Here is a 22,963-nt window from a genome sequence, read left to right as displayed (position 1 = left end):
TGACGGAAGCCTTCCCAAAAGTTCAACTCTTGATACGACTACGATCTGGCTGCCATTAAACACAAGTGTAGGGCAGCTGAGCGGAAATGTAATTCGTTCGGGGGACCATCAGACAAACTGGCCTGCCGCCTCCTTCAAAGGCAATATTGACTCTGCATCCGCTCCAAGCAAAAAAGTATTTATTCAAGGCTGTATCTGTGTGGCATCGAACACCGCCACACTTTTCAAAGTCTGCAAGGAACTAGCCAATCCTGCAGCAGCCTCTTCTTCTGTCACACCCACCCGCGACCTTTGCTCGGCCCTGGCAGCACACTTCATCAAACTCAAGACATCCTTACACTCTCTTCTCTCTCACCCGTCACACCAGATGCGGTCACCAGACAAGTTCGGTCTATGAAGGCTTCATCCAACAGGCCCCTCTAACAACATTAAAGACAATATTGACTCCCTCGCCTAGCCTTGGCTGATCTCTGCACTCTCTTCTTTTCCACTGGAGTTTTCCCAACTGCTCTTAAGCACTCCCTTGTGCACTCTCTGCTCTGCTCAAGAAACCCTCTGCTGACCCCTCCATTCTGGCAAACTACAGTCCTAACTCTATCATTTCTTTCCTGGGCAAACACCTGGAGAAGTTGGCAATCTCTCAGCTGACCCTCCACACTAAATCTATTGGTTGCGTCCATGACCATCAGTCTGGCTTTAGAGCATCCAGAGGCATGTAAACTGCTCTTCTAAACACATGTAAAGACCTGCTCTCAAATCTTGACACTAACACGCCCTCTGTCCTCATTCTCCTTGACCTCTCCTCTGCCTTCGACACAGTTAACCACAGCATCCTGATTGCTCGTCTCCGTGACACCCTGGGAATCACAGGTCAGGTTCTAGTAGTCAAGGACTATTTACTCACAAAATATTGTTCCATTACTCTTTTTATTACAAATGTGCTTTAATAAACGAAGTTATAAAAAAAAACAAGTGATTCAACTAAATCTTTCTCTCTTTAAAGACAAATACATGGACCACTTGTCTACTTGCAGTTCGGCGCGATAACTGTTGCTCTTTTCTCACAATCTATTTTTTAGCTCATATTGGGCAGACACAACATCTGGAGCAGTAGGTCAGTGACAACAAACCTATAAAACCATAATCACGATGTCTGCAACTACACAAGCAATTTACCAGGCTCTGGCATGGTTAACCTCCTTTCTCTCCGACTGCCCATCCCAGATGGAACTCAGAGCCTTTATCTCGACTATCTCTCTCTCAACCTGGTGTTGCCCAGGGTTCTAACCTATCCCCCTGTTTTTTCAATGTCTATATGGCTGCCTTGGCACGTGTGATTGCCACTTTCACCTCGAACTTCCAGTGTTACGCGGATGGCACGCAACTTTCTTTCAGGCTACCCTCAGCCGCCTCCTCCTCCCCCCCGCTCATATCTGACTGTCTATCCGCTATTCAGTGATGGTGTGCTGCAAACAACCTTTGCCTTAACGCCAGTAAGACTGAGATCATTCGCATTGGGACCCCTGCTCCCGCTTTCACTATGGCCGGCCTCCCTTGACCCTCTGCCCGCACCTACCTGCGAGGCTAAAAACCTTGGGGTCATCTTCAACTCCATTCTCTCCTTCTCCTCTCACATTTCGGACATCTCTAAAAAAAATCTATCTATTAGCTAGACTTCCTCAGAGGTACTCTACCTTTTCCCACTTTCCCCCCAGCTGCTCACTGTCTCCAGTGCCCCGTTCTCTCTAGGGTGGACTATTGCAACAGCCTCTTCCTCAACCTCCCTTCTTCTGCCCTGTGCCTTCTGCAACTCATCCAGAACGGAACTGCAAGACTTATCCTTCTCTCCAGAAATGAAATCCCTACACTGGCTCCCCGTGGCTGCAAGTATCAAGTTCAAGATCCTCTGCATTGTCCACAAGGCTTTCTGGGGCCTTGGACCTACCTACCTGCAACGTTGCCTACCTTTAGGTATACTGTCCCTCACAAGCCCTCTGCTCATCTACCTCTGACCTTCTGCGATTGAGCCGGTTCTCCAAGCAGAGATTTGGAGGGAGATCCTTACCCTCAGCAGGTGCTTCCATCTGGAATAGCCTCCCTGCCACCCTCCGTATTGAGCCTGATCTTTGTAAATTCCAGAAACTTCTCAAGACCTTCCTCTTCTCCTCTTCCTTCTCTCTCCCTCAACCCTGCTAACCTAGCTGTCCGCTCTTTCCCTCTATCCCTCCTCTTCCGCACACTTGCTGACTGGCCGTCCGGTGTACCTCAGAGTCTCACAGGTCCTGGGCTCCCCGCCTGTCCTCTCTCGCACTTGCCTCAGGGCCCTACACCCCACCCACCCACCCTCACTGCACTTGAGAAATAACCAAAGAGAGTGGCTCTCTCTGCACCTACTGCAGAAAAGGGAGACCTATGCTTATTAGCCTTCGGTGTGGGCTCCACACCCGTAAAGCTCACTGGATGTTGTTTAGTTTCTTAGAACTCTTTAGGTAAATAATCACTTTAGGTCCTTAGTAGTTTTTCAAATTGTGAAGTTATAATCTTCAATTCTGGTTGCTTTCACCAAATGTCGCCAAAATAATTCTAGCAAAAATGTGACTAATTGGCCAATGCATTTCGAATGCTTAATCCTTCATCAGGACCTAGTCTAATCCCCGTTTACAACTACACATTATATGCAACATAATCACAATTGGCATTGCATTGGTCATTATGTTGACATGAACGACAGGGTACCCACATTGGAAAACACACAACAGAAAGAGAAACATGTAAAGAAACAAAAGCAAATCGCATGGTATCTGTTAATCAAGTGTTCAGTCCCATATTATACACCTGAGGCAGTGCTTTATGCCATAATCCTCGGCAACCGAATCGGTATACATTTTTCTTGGTGCTGCAATCTTTATACATTTCTCTTGGTGCTGAAATATATGTTATTACTGATGTAGTGATAGTCAGTTGCATCCTCCTCAATATTAAAGTCTGCTATCCTCCACCGTTTTTTGTGCTTGAGCGAGGTTGAAAAATGTGATCACGTTAGACTCATGCTAATTATAATTCTTTCGTTTATATCGGGTTATGGTGACTGTGCTTTTATCCCTCCGAGGCGTGATCATGCTGTGTGGTTCAAAATATATTCTGACCTGTATGGCGGTCAGTCTGCGTTAGCAACGTTTCACGTTGCGCTCGATGTACCTCCTAAGATCGACAAAATCATTTCATCAGTGTTAAAGCAATAACTGAGCCAGAATCACCGTGTGAGTTCATAGTGTTGATGCGCTTACCTGTAGAGGGTAATCTATGATCCTAAGAGCGCACTCGTGTCACAGTTCAACAGTGCTGCTGTTTGCTGATATCTAGTTTAGTTAGATTGTCCTGGCAACAAACTCTAACAAGATGGGCGATCGCTCAGAGCTGCGTCGGCCATCTTGGAATGGGTAATACATTACCCGTGGTGAAAGTGGCTACTTGTTGCTATAGTGATACATATTTACGTATTGCGTTAATGTGTAACTCAATGTCACACTAGCTGATCCCCAGTATGAGTATTCTCCACCTACCGGGTGCACTTGTACCTCCCCCTCCATGTGACCGTCTGTGCACTTGCACAATCTGAATGGACCATTCCTGAAGATCGTCTGTTTGTTCTGCCTTGACTTCAACCCTTAATTGCACTTGGTAAAACTGCTGAATAGCCGTCAGGCCTATTTGCTGCGTCTCAACTGTTAATATATATTACACGCACTTACTCTGCATAAGCAGACCATTATTGCCTGAGAATTTCAAAGGCTCTGAGGACTGTTGTTTTTTCCCCCCATGTTCCCTCCTTCCTTGAGTGCTTTGAAGCACTTGCCTGTGTATAGGCGCTTTATAAATAAACAATAGCAATATCAATTTCCTGTCATGCACCCCCCCTCCAAATCGCTACACTCATCCCAGTCTCTCTCCTTATCTCTGACCTCTCACACACCCCTCCCAACACTACCCAACTGCTACCACTCTCCTATACGCAATACCTTACCTGTACCCTCTAAGAATTCTGCCACAGTCTCCTCCACACTCCACGCACCAGTCCACCCTCTGCCTAGTCTCTTGATCCACCACCTCTACGCCTAATCTCTTCAAACACCTTGACAGGCATTGTGGAAGAAACAATGGTACCAGCAGATATGGACAATGCATACTCGGGAGGCAGAGACTGTCCCCCCAACTCCCTTGTCGTGCCTCTGGGATCAAATCGGGTATAGACCATGGTATGCCATTCAACCCAGGTCCAGAGGAGTCTGCTCCCTGGCCCTGAGACAAGGCCATGTCTCTGTTATATTCAGCATCATCAAACAGTAGGATGAGGATCTTTCAACTGCATTTGCTTGCAATGAAATAGACTCTGTGGAGTCCAACACGATGCCTAATGACTTACATTCATGAACTCTTTGTGCAAGAAATGGGAATATGTGGATATAATGTTTTCATATGTGTCTTTAGATGATCAATGAATAGCAGGAGAAATTCTGTTTTAGTTTGGATGATACTCAGCCAATGTTCCCTCGTCCAAGTCGCTAGTATGTCAAAGGGGAACTAGATGTTCTCTAAGTTCTCAGGGGCCTTGCCTTCTATTCTTATTAAGATCTAGGTGTCGCCCGCATGGCTCTGGAATAGCACCACTTCTTGGAATAGTAGGTCAATGTGATGGGCACTCACCACAAATAACCACCTCTGAAGTCCTCTTGGCATTTCAATGGTGTCTATTTAAGTTAATACACAGTGGCTGTAAGTTCTTAATAATGAACTTTAGAGCCTTCTGGGGTCTTGGGGAAGTTTGATGCTAGGGTCGTCCATCTCTGACTACTTCCCACCGGTTTACTCCCTTCCGAGCCCAGACGTCCTTAAGAAGGGTTAGTGATAGCACTGGGTGACACCGATCTGTCTTTTTCACTAACTACCATTACAGTGTTTTCCCTTTGCCGTTTGGCGACTAACTCCCGAGGGAAAATACTAGGAAAACATAAACATGACTCATAAGCAGTACCGAATACAGCTCGTTCCAGAGTCATGCAACACAAAAAGTCTTAAATATTCCCGCTGCACACGCTCAGTCTTTTATTCTCTCCGGCCGCTGTAACCAATATCGGGTGCATGGAAGTGGATTTGTTATTCCCGCAGAGTGTACTCCTCTTGTGTTGCATCTTCATAGAATTTCATAGTCAAAGCTATAGCCAGACACTGGCAGTCCCCAGTGATCCCAAGTACATCCAACATGTACAGACAAAATAATATAGTAAATGGTAGCTGCATGGCTATGATTATCCTTCAGTGTTAATAATACAAAAATGTGCTCCAAATTTAGAGTTTGATGAGTTCCGCCCACATCATTACTCATTTCATCACCAAATCACTCTGATTCACACAACTGCGTATCTTGGGCTCGTCCAGCAGTGACACTGATGACACCTTTTCCAACTATTGCCAAAGGGCAATCACGTGAAGACTAGACTCAGCTATCATAGATCACAATTTGCTGAACATTTGCAGAGGAGGGTGCATTTCAAGGAATACCAGCCCCAAGGAGAGGGCATATCAAATAGACTAATTTGGTATGATAGCGCCAAATCAGACGGCAAATCCTAGACACAGTCCATATGTATTAAGTGTATCAGTCAGGTAGCCTCAGTCCTACACGGTTGGAAGGCGTTTACTAAAGGCTCTTTAGCTCGTCGGCTGGACAATAGCAGCCAAAGTCTTCTTTGTTTCACAATTTCCCAAATAAACATGAAATTGAAAGTTAAAGGAAACGGAACGGGGCAGACAAGTGGCCGAATAGCAAGTGATGATGAAAAGTTGCAAGGGAAAGCAAAAGCGGGAGCTCCAACTCAAAAAAAGACTGCCAGTAACTTCCGTTGGGCCGCCTTTACGCAGAAAGGGAGTCTTTCAATGCTGGCTTCCTCGCATAAAGGGTCCTCTACTTGTGGGTGTCACTGAGTTCAGGTAACCAATTCGCTAACCGTCAATGGACTGCCCTTGCATGTCCTTGGCGAGGCTTCGCACAGCGGGGTGGCGGTTTAATGCATGTTACCTCACCCAGAGAGTCCAAGTGCCCGCAGGCTCTGAGTTCAGGCAACCAAGTCTCGAACCAAGCAGTTGACTGCCAGATTATTGGCCTTGCACCACACGTCCCGGATTTTCAGCAAGAGGAGCGATCTTTCAATGCTGGCTTCCTCACACACCTGGTCCACGTGCCCAAGGGATCCACTGAGTTCAGGCAACCAAGTCTCAACCATGCAGTGGACTACCCAGCAACTGCCTTTGGCCTGTCCGGAAAATCCCTTATAGTACAATAACTGATAAGTTTAGGAGTAAATGATTGGCTAATTGTTTCAGAGAAGACCTTGAAACTAAAGAAGAGGCCCTAGTGATCTGACCAATCCAATTCTGTTTGTAGTCTTCAAGGTGGGCAACATTAGGTCCAAAGGGGCGATGTAAAATCTATCTATATCCAGCTCTGGGGATGGTACATTATTAAAAAAGTGAGTAGATGGGTGGCATTCAGCCAGGGGTTCAATGCTTAAAATATACTTAGAATAATCACAGCCATCTATAGCAGCAGAGGGAAAAGCTTGCAGGCGTAGAGATGATTTAAAAATGAAGGATTCATCCCCTGCCAATCTGGTCACCTGAACCATGTTAAAGAAGGAATAGTGTGTTGGGAATGTCAAAGAGTGCAGGGCTATTGTGAGCTTTAAGCCAAGTTTCCAAAGCGGGCAATATAAATGAACTTCCAGTTTATGGCAAAGTATGCAGTGTGTGTTTATAAGAAGACAACTCTCACCACTCCATCCTTTGAAATGGGGACATCATTGGTCCCAGACACTGCAATGCATTTTCCAGCTTCAAAATAACATATGATATGATAGTTTATTTATATAGCGCCTATACTCCATGTGTTTCAAAGCACTTCAAGGCAAGGGAGGGAACAAGGGAAAATACAGTGACATTCTCACAGGCCATGACCAGTAAAGATGTGAGATTAACTATCATACTCGGCCTGACAACATTTCAGATAGTGCAAGAGCTAAGACATAGATAAGGAAGGGATTGGTGAGTGGGAAGGACATGGAAACAGACAGGCGACTACTGTACTAGGCCTGATGACATTTCTGGTAGAGCCGGAGAAAACAAAAGGTGAGGGAGAGTGGTGCACAAAGGGAGGGGAGGAACAAAACAAGTGACTATCTTACTAGGCCTGACCACATTTCAGATAGTGCTGGGGGCGGGGGGGCAACAGATATAACATTTTATATCTAAACCAAATAGTCTGCTGCACAAGAAACCTGGAGACGTTACTTGCACCTGTAGAATTAGGAAATACAAATTAATTAAAAGCTGTTCATAAAAGGAATAATATGGTGTTATTAACCCGTTCCAGAGGCTACACCGGGGGTAATGGTGCATTGAGGGCTGTTAACGAGGGCTCCGGGATGTTCAGCCCCCCCACTGTAGCCCGTTTAAACGAGTTAATAAACCATTAGCACCTCGGGTTACCAAAGTAGTAACCCGGGGTGCTTAGTAAAAACGTATTTTCATTCATTGAATGGGACACACACATCCCGTCCAATGAATGAAAATACTTTGCCAAGATTGCCGCCATGGTTGTAGAAGGCGGGGCTCCGTATGGAGCACCTCTTCCATTACCAAGTTGGCCGGAATAGCGTGAAGTAGTGAAGCTGCTGTGGCGGCGGCGCCGCCACAATCGGGTAAGTGGAGCTGGAGAGGAGTTGAGATTTATTTTTTAAAAGAGGGAAAGGCGGGTGCCAAGAAGATGGCAGAGCGGATGTGTGAGGCATCCAACGGGCTTCATGGAACATGGGCTGAGCTCAGGAGTATCAGCCCGCAAACCAAGGATCCCGATAGGCTACAACCACCAACCCCCCACCCCGGATGCTGAGGGGTATTATAGCATCTGCCATGTGCTTATAATAATACAAGATCATTGATGGGGAGGATCAAATCCACAGATACCGAGGAAGCTTACTTCTCAAGCATGAATTCTCATCCAGCAGTGCTCTGACAATAAAACATAGCTCGCTGCATATGAACTGCTGCATACTCATCTGATTGCTGGCATCAGGGGCATAGCTACCCGTGGTGCAACTAATGCAGAGGCATTGGGTCCCTCAATGGGTCCCGCTGGCGGACGGCGACCCAGGCCCAGTTACTATTTTACTGCAGCAGCACATTCAGTCTAAACAAAGTGGAGATCCACCCCACCTGGTGCGTTTAACATTATGACCTTATTATTGTTGCTAAATTTGTTTTTAGGTGAGAACCTGAGACTGAGTGGCGGCACAACTATGCTCCTAGGGTAGAGATCATTGGATCAGATCCACCAGAGTTCAATGACGCTTTCACACCAGCATAGGGTGCAGTAGTAGTTGCGCATTTACTGAACACCGCTACATTAAAAAAGCTAGCCAAGTCTTGGTAGGCCATGTCTGACAATTGGAATCATTTGTTGAAAGTAACTATAATGTTTTCAATTTAATATGACCAAAAATGCCTTCTTGTGCAACTTTACTTTTACTTTCTGCTGTTGCCTACACAAGCACTGACATTTTCCATGTCAGCGGGCCCTTGTTGGTATGATAAAAAATATTTCAACAACCTTTGAAACTGATTTTCAGTTGTTCAGTTATTTATGTCACTTCTCAGCTGGTAGTTTTCAGGAGAGCTTTTGAGGAATGAGCGCCTTTTTAGTTTTAACCCATATTTTTACGGTAAGAGTAACATGTGAGTGAATTCTAACTACTAGCCCCACTTAGGAAGGTTTTGCTGTAGATATACTTCAATTCTTTATAGCCTAAGTCTTGCAAATATCTGGCTTACCCTATCTCCTCAATATGGAGAAGACTTTTAATCAAAAGCCGTGTGGTTGATTCAAAATGGGATTTCTTTGCCATCAAATGAATCCTAATGCCTGGAACAGGCTTCGCTTTGGCCGCTGTCCGTAAGAGTCAAAACTATTTGCTCTCGTTCATTTGAAATATATGTTTAAAACATTTAACCATTTCTACAGTAGAACAAATGTTGAACGTGTGGCTAAATGATATATTTACAATTATTGTAGGAATTAATGTTTGCAGTTTTTCAAAAATGTATTCCTAAATGTTGGAGTTCTTGCAATAACAATCCACGATCGGGTGGGGGGCTCGAGATCCCGACCAAGAAGGCAGCTCCCCTGTTTGCTCTGTGGCATGAAGGGGGGGGGACCCGTCAGCGCAGGAAGACCGACTCCTCAGCCGATATAAAAGAGATTATGGTGCACATAGGCATTGGAAAGCTGGACTCTAAAATGGATGCACCCATTGGCAAAGTTGATCTACTACTATGAGGTTAGATAAACATGGTGCCAGACTCAACGAGAACGAAAACAGGATATCTGACCTAGAAGACATGTCCACAATCGCTCTTCCAAGATCAAATTAATGGAAGAAAACACTGAAGACTGTGGTGGCTCAGAACCAAGACCCTATAAAACCACGCTCGGATGAACAAAGTGAGGATCGTTGGCGTGGGAAAATCACAAGCACAGGGGCCGATGGTGGGGTTTTTGGAGAAGATGTGTAAGGAATTATTCAACCAGAATGAACTGCCATCCATGTACATTGTGGAGAGAGCCCATGGGAACACAACCAACAGACCCATCCATGTGCCACCACCCTGACGCCCATCATTGTACGAGTCCATAATTATAGGGATCGGGACACCATTCTGAGACTGTCTAGGTTGAAGGGTGATCTCAAATATGGCAGAGATTGAATACAGATATTACCAGATTTCTCTGCGGCATTACACGCACCCAGGAACACATTTACAGCAGTAAAATGCATGTTGTGTGACAGGAACATTAAATATTTACTATTGTTTCCTGCCCTGTACCAAATACTCCTTGAGGGCAAGGTCCATTTTTCTTTACACCCATATCAGCGTGTGACTTCACCAAAAAGCTCCGACCCCATAAATCTCATGGCGGCTAGAGCGACCAGGAGAATGATGCTACCTGACAACGTAAGGAACTTGGCTTGGTGAAGATGATCCCAAAATGAGGAACTGTGCAGGTCGATGGCCCAACCCAAATCAAAATGGTCGGATATATCTGTTTTTTTGTACGATTACTTGGTAAATATGGGCAGGTGCAGTGCTGCAGCGGTGTGGTCTGGCTCAGGGAAAATTCAGTTTTCTAGTGTTACCAATATAAAGTATATAATAGTATTGGCTGGCGCAACAGTTGAATCGAGTGACCCCTTGCATAAACCACCAAAGTTTTGTTGATGGATTTTTGAGGAGGGTTCATTCCGTACAAATTTGGGTTGTCTGTTGGGGTGTGTGCGGGGGGGGGGTTCAAGGGTATGTTGGTTAATTATTTGTTCCACTAACGGGGGCGGCCGATGATAGTAGTTTGGTTTTGGTCAGAGATGCAGGTAAGCAATATATTGGACATGGTTACAGGGAATACATTGCATGCCATTGAAAGCACAGAATATACAAGGGAGGAAAGATGCAAAGTCAAGCTGGCAACTGAACTTTTGGACAGGCCCTGTGAGGGGCATTTCATAAATGAGTCGAGATGGATGAAAATCAACCGGTCATTAAAATGGTGGCGGTGCAGTCATCCTCTCAAAGCCAGAAAATGCCTACGTTACATCACGAGGCACATAGTAAACACAGAGTTCATTCACAAAACGGACCTGACAAATGTCACTTGGCCAAAGTTTGCAGGTCAATGGGGATGTTTTTCTAAAATGTGCCCATCTGAACACAGTGTTTATTGCATGTCTTAAATGTTTGGATTTTGAGGCGTATGTAATTGTGTCTCCCAATAATTTTTAAGGAGGATCCATCAACTACTTGACCTCAAGTCCCTCATCCCCAGACCTTCTAACAGGAGGATCCATAATGACCTCCCTGGAGTCTGTCACAAAGCTGAGTGCTAATTAAGAAACAGTTTGATGGGGTTTTATTTGGGAAGAAACAGTAAAAGGGATTCAACTGAAACAGTTAACAGGGTGGCTTCTTCTTGGGCTCAAACATTCCAGCAAATAAGTGGGCAACAAAATAGCAGGATGGCTGCCTCTTGGATGCACTAAATAAAGCGAGAGGTCCGTTTTTGATTTAGCAGTCTCAATGTTTGGGACCCCCTGCCCAGGAATCTAGTGTGGATGATGGTCACAAATAGGTTGAAGTGTTTTGAGTCCATTCAGAACTCCTTTCCAAAAGCCAAGTGAGTGTCAGACTCTTTCCTTCACTTTAGTTTTAGGGTCTTTGCCAGGGGTCACGCACTGCCACCTTCTGTCTTCCAAAAATGGGTAAATAGTGGAGGTCAGGAGGAAGGCAACTAAATACACTGCTCGAGATCTTTGTGCATGCTTTAGCAGGTGGCTGAGGTCTCAGGGGGAGGGCCAGCTAACTCGGTCTCTGGGGTTACCCGACTAAACCCAAACCCCATTGCTGCCTATCCTACTTGTACACAAGTAGCACTTTCACTCCTAGATATTCCTTCCCATCTTTTTCTCTTTGCTGTCACTCCTTCCACACTCAGATCTCCTTTCATCTCCTCATCCTTTCACCATGTCGTGCCCATACCTGCTCCTGCGAGACCTTGGACAGATCTATGCAACCTTCTTCTGTATCGTTCTCTTCCTGCCCAGACTTTCCTTCTTGCCTCCTGTTCCACTACTAGAGTTTGCCGTCAGTTTTTCCTTCACTCCCTTCTCTTTTTTGCCTGCTTCCTGGACATTCTCTACTCTCTCTCCGCCTTCTTTTGTACTTCCACCTCCTGCTCCTGATGCACTTCTCTCCTTTACTACCTTCATCTGGTTTTTACCCAACTCTTCTCTTCTTGCTTCCACCTTCCGCCTTGTCCTGCTGTTATCCACCTACTTCTCTCTTGTCAGCCTTGTGGATCTGTCTTTCTTTTCCCTTGCTTATGAGTTTCTCTCTTTTTTGCTTCCTGGGGTTATATCGCCCCAGCCTCTCGTGTGTGTGTCTCCCCTCCTCTCTGTAGCCCTTTATGTCTCTCTCTTCCGAGCTTCCCGCGTCCTTCTCTCCCTAGCTTCCTAAGCCAATCGCTTTGTCCCCAACCTCCTGTGTATCTTTCTCTCCAGCCCCCTGGGTATTTCTCCTCCCAATTCCCTGATTTGCTCTCTTTCCAGCCTCCTAGGTTTCTCTACCTTCAGCCTCCCAAGTCTCTCTTCCTATGCCTCCTTCTCCCAAACCATCCTCTCTTCTCTCCTCTAAGTCACCTGTGTGATGAATTGTAGTTATTCACCCCATCTCCCCTAGGGAAAGCCCTCCCCAGTGAGGCTAGGAAGGTGAGCCTGTTCCATAAAACCCTCTAGGGGTCGAGGCAAATGGGTTCTACCTAGAAGAGACTCCACCTTTGGGAAGAAGGACTTGAGTTCCTGTGAGGAACTCCTACAGTTTTACAATACATACATAATTTAGAACATATTAAATGGGATTCTATTAAATGTATATGTACATATAGGTGAAACACTGTCATAAAAATTAGTGACAGGATGCCGGGGAGAAATAGTAATCAGCAGTCTTTGTGGGCGGGTAAGATACAAAAAAGTTAGCGAGGGAAGGAAGTTAGGATTAACATGCACTACCCAAGTTCATATGCTATGTTGTCCCCAGAAATTCATATGCACTTTGATTAACATGTCAATCTGAGGGACACTTAGATCTTAATGGATAGTTTTTCCAAGACTACCATTTAATATAGCACATGGTGATGAATTATGCATAAAACAGGTTAGTACAATGGATATTAGTAATGAGATAAAGTATTATACATGCAGTATTGTAAATACAAAACGACACCTTTCCTAATAAAAGTAACTGGGAGCTTGGCAGTCAGTTGAGACCTATGAAAGGAGGAAAATGTTATGAAATTGTTTGATCACTATGATTCCTTTTAGCAGGGCAATGATCAGGGAAGCAACTACTGTTGCAATGTTGAGGGGACCAATATTGGGAAATGTACATTTAGGATTGGTTTGAGTGGTTTAGCAGCATTACTTTACAAAATGACTGCAGTGCTGCCTTAAGAAACTCATAGGTGTGATAGATGGTTCAGAGGTTTGTCTACCAAATCTTCACTATATTTCTTCGCCTGTGTTTTGAGACTGTAGTGCAATTCGACTAAGAGGGTACTCTGGCTGGCCCCACAATCTCACATGGGCTCCCTTTACCCTAACCGTGGCTTCCTTCCTGCCAAATGTCAGCGTGAACACTAAAGATCAATAACTCCTACTGTCGAAGGGAACCTATCTACCGTGGGAGGGCCTAAAGGCCATGTCCAAATCTATCTTACTCCAACTGGGACATCATAAGAGTAATCTAGTCTAGTGTTCCCCCAAATGATGATCTTAATGTTGTTTGAGATGGTCTCATTTTTCTTTTTCTTCAAACCCTCTCCGATTCCCTCCCTCCCTCTGACAGGCTCTGCAGGACCAGGAAGCGGAGGACGAGGAAAACGGGTAAGTGTGTGTGTGTGTGTGCGCGTGCACGCGCGTTTTTGTGTGTGTTGGTGTATGTGTTGTATGTATGCGTTTTGATTTAGGGGGTGGGTCTATCCACTAAACTGTCAATAGATCTCAAACCCCCACCCAGCCAGTCCAGAGCCAGCCCCACACCACTGACCCGACTCCCACACCTTTGAATTCCATGGTGAGCAAGTGACCCCTCTGTCCTAACACAAATCAAGTGTCCATAAAAGATCTAAGCCTGTACGACTGTATTTCTTCTAACGTAAAACACATTCTTTGTAACACGAGGTATGGGGAGGGATAAATTAAAGATCAAACCCTGGGTGGAGACCTTGAGTGCAGGAACTGCGGTGTCAACGAAGCCCTGAATGTGTGGGTCAGCATGACTGTATTTTATCCTCCCTTTCCCCGCCACCATTTTCTGTGCCACCCAGGTGCATGCCACAGTGATGGAATAAGGAGTTTAGCATGTTAGTTTAGATGCAACAATTATTATTATTTTAACTACATTGTTAGTTTAGATGAAAATGTATTTTACAAGCAACCTGACCTTTACCCAAGACTGAGATGAGCCCAGCGGACCCCCGTGGATCCTGATTGACAGCAACATAACTAACCAGTTGTAGCCTGGCATCCCCTATGGAGGAGGCCCATCTATACCGCCTGACCAATCAGTAGTATCAGTGTGTACAGTATATGACGACATCACATGGCCTTTTAAGCTTATGCTTTGCTTTAGAATAACCAGCCTTTGCTGATATTGGCTTTCTGTACAATTAAACCTTGTTATCCTTGCAACGCTATCTCCTGGCTTATTTCCCTAGAGGGTTGTCTTTATTCTGGAGTGTGTGTACAAAGGGACTATAACGGTCTCATTTTTCTGGATTCTGGGCATTTTCTTACTCAAAGATAGGATGTGTAACATGTCTACTTGATATAATAACTAGTTATGGAGAACTTTCAGGTCCCAGGAGCAAAGCATGAGCTGTTACCTGAAAACTGGATGGTTCTACGGATCCAAAGAGGGATAGAGAATCTGTCCCCTGTAGGTGTGGATTTTGGAGGTAGGGGTTGTGGGTATTCTCCCATGGAGCATGAGTCTGTCAACTGTAGGAAGGATTAGTTTGTGGGAATTGCTCATGGCAAAAGAACCTTTACCTGTAGGCAGAATGACTCTTTCCAAGTTGGAGGGCTGCTCGGTTCAGTCAGTGCTATGTAGGGTTCAGCATTTGGGGCGATTTTCTTCCAACACGAGGATGAGTTGATGGTGGCTGGGCTGTGGCTGAAGATGGCTCGGCTCTCCTCTGCCTTAAACTATTGTCTTACTGGAGCTGTCTCGCTCTCTCTCCGTCTCTCTGGCTTAGTGGTCTAGGACTGTGGCAGGCCGGCTGCTTGTATCTGCACGCCTGCAGACAGTGATGATGATACTGCCCAGCTCACAAACATTTGTATCAGTATTACCTGGTGCAGGCTAGCCCAACAGCAGGCCACTGCCAAACATGCTGTGTGTTAGTGTGCAAAGTAACAGTCAGATGCAGCATTCGACGCCTAACTAGAACAGTCAAAATAAGTCAGATATAGGCAGCAGCAGGTTGAAAGGAAGATGAGTGGCTTCGGAGTGTCCTATCAACATTAGTGTTATTGCCAGGTCAGCAGAGGACTTCAATTAAAGTATGTCTGTCAGCGGCGTGACACACAATGAGCAGGGACAGCCTGTAAGCCCCACTGAGCGGTGCCGCTAAGCTCTTTGAAAAAACACAGGCTGCACCACAGAGTCCCAAGTTGTCATGCCTGCACAATGCAAAAGATGAGATGATCATGCTACCAGAGGGGCACTCTGTGCCCTGTATTAAGTGAAAGATACCAGCCAACATTGAGCACAGCCAGTGACATTAATATGTGCATGCCAATGGCAGAGGCAGCTTTTGATGCAGAGGGTGGCGTGCAGCACCTGAGTGCCACTGGTATTGTAAACAACTTATGTTTACAATCGATTCACCACACCACAGCTTTTAAAATGAGCCCCAATAAATCAGCTGTATTGGGGAAATATGTCACCTATGAGAAATGTGAGAGGGACAAATAGTACCTTGCCACTTTGCATAACATTCAAAAAGCATTTTGCGAACATAAAATTGATGACAGGTATTTAGGTTTGACAAACATGTCTGTGAAAGTGATTTCTGCTGAACTCCTTCTGAGCACATAATGTACACTGGGTTTGGTGAACAACTGATTTGGTAAACAGTGACCCTAACAGTCAAATGTATGCAAGCCGTGGGGCACATATACCATTTTGGATAAGCTTAGCTCTTAGCAATGAGGTTTCTTCAGGCGGAAAAGCTGAGGGGGGGGTGATGCTACATATTTTGAGGTTAGGACCTTAACCCCCCCCTGGTAGTTGTACCTCTGGCAATGACTAACAGAGAGGCATTGCTACTTGGTAGCTTTAAAAACCGGGTAAGGTTTGGGCCGGTAAGCATAGTTACCGTCTGAATTCTTGGAGCTCAATTCAGGCAAGATATGAATATTGGCAGGCAACCTAATAAGGACATTGTTCACCCTCTCCAGTCGATTAGTTGGAAGCTCTCAGTGCAGTACATTTTTCATGATAAATAAGTTCCATTTGGGGCTGAGCGAGGTCAAATAAGGATACTTGCTCACTCGGCTACCTTCTTGATCTCTTCTGGTCAGTTCTCAAACAGAATGTTCCCTTGGCGGTAGCAGATGTTAGTTGGTGTCTGAGGGGAGTTACATATTGGCTCAAGGACCCCTTACAGAGAGTCAATAGGATGTGGTAGAAATGTTCTCTGCAGGAAGAGGAGCTACCAGAAGCCAGAGCAGGATATATGTATATCCTGATTCAGTTTGGTGGGTGGTCCATTAAAGCTATGATTTTATGTTTTCTGCTCTGTAAAACAGTGATGGCATAGTTCCAGAAGCTTGGTGTGGTGGCCCAACCCAGCAAAGCCCATGGTAACGAGGTGCATTACTTGCGTGAAAGCAGAGAGGAGTAGGAAGAGATACATCCAAGAATGTCTATGGTTGTTCATCTAAGGGACCTGACGCAACCTCGGACTAGATGGATCCCCGACTTGCAGAGTAACCTGGCCCCTTCTTTGCCAGCAGCAAATGGTTTTGTCTAAGAAGGGCATATGTTCAAAAACTACCAAAGAGAGTTGTGGCCTGAGACTAGCCTTACATTTGGAATGCACGGAGAGCGGATGACAGTGTAGCAGAAGAACATTTGATCAAGAAAGGCGCACCGCTTAGTCACATGTGCTAATACTAAAATACTTAGGGAAGGGTGTAGGAATAGAGACCAGAATGAATTCTAATTATTACTAACCTGCTTTAGCCTCCCACAGAGATTGGTGCATGGCCCGTTACCTTTTCAGACTTGAAGCTGTTCTCTTCCACCAAGATTTTAAAAAAATCTCTCAGGCTACATACATGTCCTAATGTGTGTTGTATTTGTATTGGTCTCAGTTTATATATATCTTTAAAATAAGGGAAAGTAAGGTGAAACTAAAGTTCATATGTGACACAATGGAATTTGACCGAAAGTAATTTACTGTATGGCCTAGTTGACCGAATCTAGTCTTTACGAAATGATCGTACAAACAGAAATTCGGTCAACTAGGCCATACGGTTCCATTATAGCAAACAAGGGGAACTGGGGTTGCGGCGGTGTCCCCTGCTCCCTTTGCTCACTATAATGGGAACGGGGGTTAAAGGGGTGTCCTCTGCTTCTGGGACATAGGAAGCAGGGGATTTTTTTTTAAAAAACAACAAAAAAACAGAGAAAGGGGGGACCCTCCGTCATCAGTTTTGACCCACGGTGCAGGGACGGAACTGACGCCACAGGGTCAGAATGAAAGTGGACGCTAAAAGGTAAGAGTGGGAGGGTGGGGGATGCATTGGTGGGGATGAAGGGGCATGGATGTGTTGATTTTGGCCACAGCAAAATTGGGTTTGCAGCGAAATGCACTACGGTCAATTCCGCCGCAAACAACAATACTACGATCAAATCACACAGATCCGGCATAATCAAAAGGTGAACAAATAAAACATTTCAATAAAATAGTTGTGAGTATTTGTCCTTTGCGTGCGGTTAAGTGAATGTGACTAGAGCTCATTCAGGTTTTATAGAATATTTATTGTAAATGTATCCCTTACCACCCATACCGGAGAGGTGGAGGCCCGTTAGCAATAAACTGACATGTATGGAACATCTCCCTTAATCTCAGAGCCACAATTCTTTATTGGATATATGGGAGCCAATTACAACGATAATGTAAGGTGGCCTTTAAATATGCTAGGTTTGGTTGATGGCCCCTCCTTGAAGCTGGAACCAAAGGACCAATAGTGTTGTGTCTCTTGTAACAGAGATGGATTTAAAAGGGCTGAGACCCTTACCTACAAGAGAGGAGCAGCTACAGAGCGAACAAGCAACTGAGACACGGGCCAGCCCGAGTAATGACATGCTCATGCCATAGCGTGCACTACAGGGGACTGAGGTCTCCAACGCCGAAAGACCAAATCGGCACCTGTAGCGCATACCAGCATGCCTGAACTAAGGCATATGGAAGAAGGAGCACAAGCAGGGAATCGACAACCCGACAAGCTCGGCTCCCACGCTGCTGAAGAGAATGTTGTGCCTGCAGAAGAGCACTGCAAGCAAGCAGGTATGCCGGTCACGCTGAGGAAAGGGAGGGGGGAGGTTGAACTCTGAAGCACTCTGGAAAGTGGTAAGAAGACCTAGAAACTGGACAGAGTATATATACCCTTGGGGAGGTATAAGAACTCTGAGAGCAATAGATATGCTCCGAAAGCATGTATTTGAACCCAACAACCCAAAAGCTGTTACCAGAGAGCAGAAAGTATGAGAAACACCCAGAGAGTCTGAACTTGAAACCATTAATCTATGAGGGTTTATCAGCATGGAAATCATGAGAGGGTAAACCTGAACCTAACAACCCCCAAGGGGTTATCGAAGAGTGGAAGGCACGCAAAACCCCCAAAGTCAAATTGTACACTTAAGCCACAACTTCTTGTCTTGAACAAGGCTGTTGGTGGTGGGTCAGAAATCCCCTTAGTTGTAGAAAATGAAGGAACTTTGTTGTGAACTGTACAACTAGGCATATGCCTGGAAACCAGGGGAGAAACCAAGAGACAAAATGACTTTGTTTTTGAACTGTACGAGCAGGCTAAGGTCTGGAAGAACCCAAGAGAAGAGGATTCGAGAAAGACCTTTTAGGAAGGGCTCATGCACCAACCAGTGCTGCAAGCAAAAGAACGGGGAATAAGTACACTTCTCTAGGCTATGTTTTTTGTCTCCTTTGTCGGTGGTAGTTAGAGCCTAGTAGGGTAGCGAAGGTTTGGATGGAGGACGAGAATGATTTATGTACTGTGTCCAGATGAGCAAGCACCATTTTGTTATTTTGAAGGTTAGGGAATCTTGACCTTAGAGGCAGGGCTAGCTGAGGCATTTTTTTTTTTACTTTAAAAAGCAAAAGTATTAATTTGTCAATGTCCTGTGTCAGACCTACCACACTATATTGATGAACTCCATGGATGGCCTTAAGACATGTTTGGCCTCATCAGGGGTGGGTGGTGTGGTCAAAATGTGGTGGTAACGCTATTACTGCTGCATTACCGCACCGCCCTCAATCCCCCGTTTGGGGGAAACTCTGAAGCTTTTTTGCCCATTTTCTCCACAATTACCACCGCGCAATCACTGCCACAGTAATTGCATTGAAAATGCCCCATTGAGCCCCATGGACTCAAACGAAATGGGAACTTACACTGCCACCACAACCTGGGATACGGTGCTAATTTACCACTGCAATACCACCCAACTCGTGATGAGACACGTTAGTAATGAACTGACATGTATGGACATGTATGTTTCCAGTCCAGCTTCGTAAGGGGATTCATGACATTGTAGGTACATATCGTGGTTGCTATAAGGAATTATTCTCAATGAAGATGTCAATGCTTCATGAAATATGAAAGGGCCTATGTAGCAGATACTTCCTTTTATGAAGTGAATGGCTTCCACTCGTTGGCAGGCTTGCGACGAAGCCAGGAGATTGAAGGACATATATGAGCCTAAATATGAGATACATTCATTACTCGTATTAATATGAGAAGATAAGAAAGACAATTGAACAATTTACGAGACTAACTGATTACTGGAGAAAAGACAATTGGCTATTTATTTCTTTAGAGGAATGTGCCATGGGGACCTTATAATTACCAGCAAATTATCTATTTGGAAGCCTGAGCAGACAGGACAGTAGGCGAAGCTAAACACCCCATTTTCCCTGTGTGTGGAAGCAGGGAGCAGATGGTCTTTTCCTGGAAGCAGCCTTTAGTCCTGGCAGGCACCCAAGCAGCTGAGCAGCTCGTAGCTTGGCAAGCAGAGTGGATGGATTTGAAGCCTCAACTGGCACATGTATGCACCTCCTTGAAATGGAGCCACCCAACCATGTTACTGCACTTATTTAGGCTTTCATTGTGTGAGACCTGTCTTCCTGTTATGACAATCTGCTGCCACAGGAACATGGCTTCCAACCGGTGAACTCTTGCTAACGCCAACAGTTCCCACGTTAGTGCTCGACAGCATAAGGTACCTTCAGCATTGAGCACAATGTCATACGCCGCTTGTAGGCTATCATTTCAGAAGGGGTCACATGTGAAAGGCTCAGCTCCCGGACTCCAGAATGGATGGTTTTGCCCACAAGGAAGAGCGCTAAAAGTCATCTTTATTGGGCACACACAGGAACTGTTGACGCATTTTCCTTAAGTCAACATTTTTTTTAAACCGCACAATGGGGCCCATTGTAAGTTTGCCGGTAAATCTGCCAGCATACCGGCAAACTGTATTTCCTTTACCGCCACTTGGTCTGGCGGAACTACCGCTGGATTACAAGTGACGGTTGCTGAGTAAATCAAATTTTTCTAGATCCACTGGACTCTATGGGGCCTTTTTGCTGGAATTACCGCACCGGTTTCCACTGCGGTATTACCAGCAAAATTTGACGCAAAGCTGGCGGGATTTACCTGCAGCTCAAACATGGGTTTGAAAGTACTTTTCAACTAAAGTAATGTTACCTCATTTATGTATATATTGAAACGTAAGACTTACTTGTGCATACTTTAAAAGGCTCATTACACAGTATTACACCATGCAACTTGTTTAAGCACTCAGCACTTCAGAATCCTGGTCAAAGAAAAGATCTGATCAGGCAAGTCAAGCCAACGACCAAAATGTGGGTTCAGAAAATAACATGGGTTAGGAATCCATATTACCAGTTGGTCAGTGGGTCTCAGACCATATCTGGTTCTGTAGTGGGGCAATACCCAGGTACTGGACTTCTTGGGTGGCTTCACTGCAGCAACAATTAGCCACCACGGCCTGCAACGGTTCCATATACCCTTTCAGTATCTTCAAGTCGCGGCCCTTCTTCTTGGAGTGTATCGACAGGAGGTGGACAGATTTACACTACCTCAGCCTCAAAGACGTTAGTGCTACTTTCAGCTGGACAATTGAGCACGGCATTGGTCAATGGGTGGCCCTGTTACAGAGCAAACAAGTGCAGCCCCTTTAAGAGGGAGTGACTGAAAAGGGAAAGAGGAAGCCAGGGAAGGAGGGGAAGGAGAGGGGAGAAGTGAGGACCAATTTAATTAATGGTTGGTGAATAAAGGAGGTTGAATCACAAAGCTGCTGTCCATGTCTTTATGTGAATGCACGTGGGTTTGGAGGACACAACTGGCGACAAGGTGCCACGACCCACCGTGCCAGCCCATGGTGCGACACAAATTCAGCGGTAAGGAGGACCGCTCCAGGGAGGAGACTGAAGGAGTCAGCCGACACGAGGACCACTTGAGCACGTGAGGAGGCTGAAGGAGGCAGACGACGCAAAGGGGCAGAGGATCGAGGACAGCCGGTGAATGATCCGAAGACCGTCTGCAGCAGGAAGGTGCACTGTGATGCCGCGTACAGCATTGGTAAGAAGGACCGTCGCCTGCACAACGCTACAACGAACATCCGCAGTAAGGAGGACCATTACCAGGTGGAAAAGGGGCCTGAGGAAACACTGCCCCGACAAGAAGGTGCCGGGAAGGCAGGCATACACGGAGGACAGAAGGGACACGCCTCGCGAACACGAGGATGCGTATTATATATGTCGCGCAATACAAGGTCGCGTATTACCTGCAATCCGACTAGAATACGAGGATTGGAAAGCGGGGTCATGAAACACACAATTAACCTCAACGGAAATAGATAACTAAAAAGGAAGACTGCTTGGAAAGGAAAGAACCCAAGCCCATTAGAACACTTTGGAGCGCACTGTAGCATGTGCAACCTGCCCACAAGACGAGGAAGGGGGAAAGAATGGCAAAAGAAGCAAATAAGGCAAAGGGGTAAGAAACGCAAGAGAAGCAAAAACGACACCTCGCAGCACATGCACCCTGCCCACAAGACAAGGAAAGTGGGGAAAGAAACACAAAGAAGCAAAAATAACGGCAGTAGCTGGGGTGAACCCTTCAAGCAACACAGACCACGCACACCAACAAAGACAGGGTGCTGCACACTGGTGGAAGAAGCAGCACACCAAGCCCAACACGCACAAAAGGTTCACCTGCCCAAGAAATGTCGCAAGGGGCTCCAGCAAATCCAGGTGCCCAAGTCACTGCAGGGGTCAACCCTACAGACCCGGTAACCTTTCTACGATGCTCCAACCCATTCACACTAGAACCCCAAGATGATCAGGGCCAAAGATGGCAGGAGTGGATGGAAGAGTTCGAAGACTTCATGAGGTCGGTAGGGAACCAAGATGCCCCAACAAAATAGACATTTTTACAAATCTAGTAAGGAAGGAGATGAAAGGGATCATAAAAACCATCCCGCCCTGGAGAAATCGACATATCAACTCCTCACAGCCGCGATCAATGGAAAGTTAGTAGTCCTTCTCAACAAAGACTACACCTTCAACCAGTGCATGCAAGTGCCCCACGAGACGATTGGCCAATTCATACTCCGACTCCAGAGAAAGATAACGTACTGTGACTTTGCAGACTACAACGACGACAAAGCCATCAGGCTGAGAGTAATAGAAGAGTGAACGTGCAAGCAGCTAACATGGAAAATCCAAAGAAAACAGACAGTGGCTACCATCGCCACCACCCCACAGGGGCAGACCAAATACACTGCCACAACATCCTGTCAAGACACATGGAACACCAACCGTCGGGCCACACCAGAGAGACAATGCTATAGGTGTGGCTTCGAATTTCCCCACAAGGGCAAGGGCCCAGCCATTGGGCAAATGTGCATGAGGTGTGGCCAGGAGAATCATTTCCAAATAATATGCCGGGAGAAAGCACCACTGCTACCTGCATAC

The 22,963-nt window shown here is 45.7% G+C and overlaps 1 protein-coding gene across 3 annotated transcripts in view; it reads right to left on the bottom strand.

Moving 5' to 3' along the window:
* The window catches only part of BEGAIN (brain enriched guanylate kinase associated), a 1,200,709-nt gene that overhangs the window by 201,309 nt on the left and 976,437 nt on the right, over positions 1–22,963 (bottom strand). The gene's annotated exons all lie outside the window — the stretch shown is intronic.

The sequence above is a fragment of the Ambystoma mexicanum genome, chromosome 14 (genome assembly GCF_040938575.1).
Source record: "Ambystoma mexicanum isolate Mex_15411 chromosome 14, UKY_AmexF1_1, whole genome shotgun sequence".
Classification (NCBI taxonomy): Eukaryota; Metazoa; Chordata; class Amphibia; order Caudata; family Ambystomatidae; genus Ambystoma; species Ambystoma mexicanum.
The sequence above is the reverse complement of the archived record's forward strand: the minus strand, read 5'-3'. Positions and strand labels throughout refer to the sequence as shown.